This window comes from Marmota marmota, unplaced genomic scaffold (genome assembly GCF_001458135.2).
Source record: "Marmota marmota marmota unplaced genomic scaffold, marMar, whole genome shotgun sequence".
Classification (NCBI taxonomy): Eukaryota; Metazoa; Chordata; class Mammalia; order Rodentia; family Sciuridae; genus Marmota; species Marmota marmota.
This window is the reverse complement of record NW_026000305.1, coordinates 7,075,456-7,079,082: the sequence shown is the minus strand read 5'-3', so window position 1 is coordinate 7,079,082 and position 3,627 is coordinate 7,075,456.

The window sequence follows — 3,627 nt, the reverse complement described above, 5'->3', positions numbered from 1 at the left end:
CCACCGCACATTATGGATCAGTATCCACTTATCAGAGAGAACATTCGGCCTTTGGTTTTTTGAAGATAGTCTTACTTTGCTTAGAATAATATTCTCCAACTCCATCCATTTACCTGCAAATGCCATAATTTTATTCTCTTTTAATGCTGCATAATATTCAATATGTATATATACCACAGTTTCTTTATCCATTCATCTATTGAAGGGCATCTAAGTTGGTTCCATGGTTTAGCTATCGTGAATTGAGCTGGTATAAACATTGAAGTGGTTGTGTTACCATAGTATGCTCTTTTTAAGTCTTTAGGGTATAGACTGAAGAGTGGGATAGCTGGGTCAAATAATAGTTCCATTCCAAGTTTTCTAAGTAATCTCTATACAGCTTTCCAAATTGGTTGCACCAATTTATAGTCCCACCAGCAATGTGTAAGTGTGTCCTTTCCCCCACATCCTCACCAGCACTTATTATTTTCTGTATTCTTGATAACTGCCATTCTGACTGGAGTGAGATGAAATCTTACAGTACTTTTGATTTGCATTTCTCTAATTACTAGAGCTGTAGAACATTTTATATATATATTTGTTTGACCAATTGTATATCCTCTTCTGAGAAGTGTCTGTTCAGCTCCTTAGCCCATTTATTGATTGGGTTGCTTGATTTTTTGGTGTTAAGTTTTTTGAGTTCTTTATATATCCTGGAGATTAGTGCTCTATCTGACATGCATGTGGCAAAAATTTGCTCCCCAAATGTAGGCTCTCTGTTCACCTCTGCTGCGAGCCATCCATGGGCTGAGTATGTGAGCTACGTGCATTTGAGTGTATGAGGGGACTGGTCTAGTTTTGTGCACTGATTGGGCTGAGTGATGCAAATGTGCCTTTCTTCTCGCTCTGCCTGTGATCTCACACAGCACCTGAGATGGGTGTGACTTGTCAAGATGTCAATCAATCTGCTGACCACAAGACATCACCAAGCAAGACTCCACCCTTTGAAACACCACCCCTTGCCTTATTTGGGTGGGATATTCTATGGAATGTCTTCTCCCTAGTAAATAGGAGGTTTCTGGTGCTGGGCTTGTGCTCTTGCTCTTTCCATGGTTGCCCAGCACGGAACTGACTGTTGGGGTCACTGAGCTGTCCTGCCTTCATTCTTAGAAACTCATATTCATGTGCTGTGTGGTTTATTCACCTTTTTTCTTCGTTATTGATGCAGTCAGTTCCTCTCAACCCAGCTCATCTCATCAGCCTGGCCACCTGGTGACACACGTCATTGATTGTTTCTTTTGCCGAGAAGAAGCTTTTAACTTTGAGTCTTTCCAATTTATTAATTCTTGATTTTATTTCTTGCACTATAGGAGTCTTGTTAAGGAAGTTAGGGCCTAATCCGATGTGATGAAGATTTGAGCCTACTTTTTCCTCTATTAGGTGCAGGGTCTCTGGTCTAATTCCTAGGTCCTTGATCCATTCGAGTTGAATTTTGTGCATAGTAAATGATAAGGGTTTCATTTCATTTTGCTGCATATGCGTTTCCAGTTCTTCCAGCACCACTTGTTGAAGAAGCTATCTTTTCTCCAATGTAGTATGTTTTTGGCACAGTTGTCTAGTATGAGGTAACTGTATTTATGGGGGTTTATCTCTGTGTCTTCTATTCTATACCATTGCTCTACATGACTATTTTGGTGCCAATACCATGCTGTTTTTGTTACTATAGCTTTGTAGTATAGTTTAAGGTCAGGTATTGTGATGCCTCCTGCTTCATTCTTCTTGCTAAGGATTACTTTGTTTATTCTGGGTCTCTTATTTTTCCAAATGTATTTCCTGATTGCTTTTTCTATTTCTATAATGAATGACAATGGGGATTTTAATTGGAATTGCATTGAATCTATGTAGCACTTTGGGAAGTACAGACATTCCTTCCTGCTTTTTGACATCACTTTTGGGAAATATTGCCTTGCAGTCACCTATGTTGATACACTGTTCCCTTTTCTTTAATGATCTGCAACATTTCCTCAATGTTTTCCATGTCACTTCTTCATTACTTTAGTCAAAAACAGTGCTGTCAAAGTTCAGTCATCAGACCTTACCTGTGGTCTGCCCCTACCTCCTTTACCAGAGATTATCAATCATAGCAGAAATACAAAGCCAATAAAATAAAAGCTAAAAACTACTGATTTACTCATTTTTGAAGGTGTGGCATTTTCTTAGACACAAAAAGTTTAAGATGTTATTTAGATTAAGTTGACACATATAAACCATTAGTCAGGAGGTCAGGGATGCTTTCACATTTTATCATATTTTTATTTATTACTGAAAACATATTTCTTAAGCATTTGTTACAAGATATGGTAGTGTTTAGAGTAAAAATGGCATAGTAGTGAAGAATCTATGCTACTTCCATGGAGCTACCATTTATTGGCAAAACATAGTGAGTTTTAAAATCTGAATATGAATATTTAAATTAGAAATTGTAGTGAGTCACTTTTCAAAAAATTTCTTGTGAGAAAGTATATTGTGGTGAGGGAAAGGCTTGCGGATTGGGTAATCATGAAGGTCCTCTTTGAATAAATGACAATTGAAATATATCTGAATAATGATAAACATCTAAGAACATTAGAGAATTGGAAGTGGAGAATACAAATATCACTGTAGAGATTGAAGTATGCAAAGGCCCTAAAATAGGAAGAATCTTGTCTACAGAGAAATAGGAAGAAAAAGGCACAAAAAGGTGGGGGGAAGATTCAAAGAAGGAGCAATGATTCATTCAATATTATGGTGGTACAAAATATATTGCCTGTTTATTTATTCATACATAATTATTAAGAATCTACTACATGCCAAGTGCTAGAGATACAATCACATATGCTATGTGACCTCAGTACATTTAAAGAGCTGAAACCTAGTGGGAAAGATAGAGGTAAACTAACTAACTTCAATATAATATGAATAAATATGAAAACACAAAAATCTATAAGATAATATTCAATAAGATATGTAGTTGCAAATAGTCCTTTATTGAAAGTGTTGAGAATAATTTGGAAGGAAGAGAGACTAGAGAAAAGGACACCAGTTAGAAGGTTGTTGAAATATTCTAGCTAAGAAATGAGGGGATCTAGAATTTAGGTAAATTTAATGGAGTTGGTCTTGAGGTTATTTTTAATGTGGAAATGACAATATTTTTGATAGATTAAATTTTGGTAGTCAATACAGAAGGAATAAGATTAGGAATCAGAGGTAAGGAATGGGAAATGTCCCATGACTTCGTTTTTTAACATGTGAAACAGACAAACATGATGTCCTATAGATTAACAAATGTGTTCATGCGAGTAAAGTCAGAACTGGGGTACAACCTGAAGATTCATGGTTCATGTTGAGAATAGGAGAACAAATAAAGAAATGTTTCCATTAAGAAATAGAGGTGAAGTTTAAAGAAATGCATCCTTTGGTAATTTAGATCTAATGGAACTATTATTTGGGTCTATTGTTAACTATCCTAATTATTGGTCAGTATTCAAAATAATTAGCACTTCCAGCAGAGGGCAAGCATGGGCAACAAGAAAAGCTTTTCATGAACACTAAAGATTGAATTCAAAAATTTTAAAAAATGAGCCAACTATTGGGACATTTGCAAACATC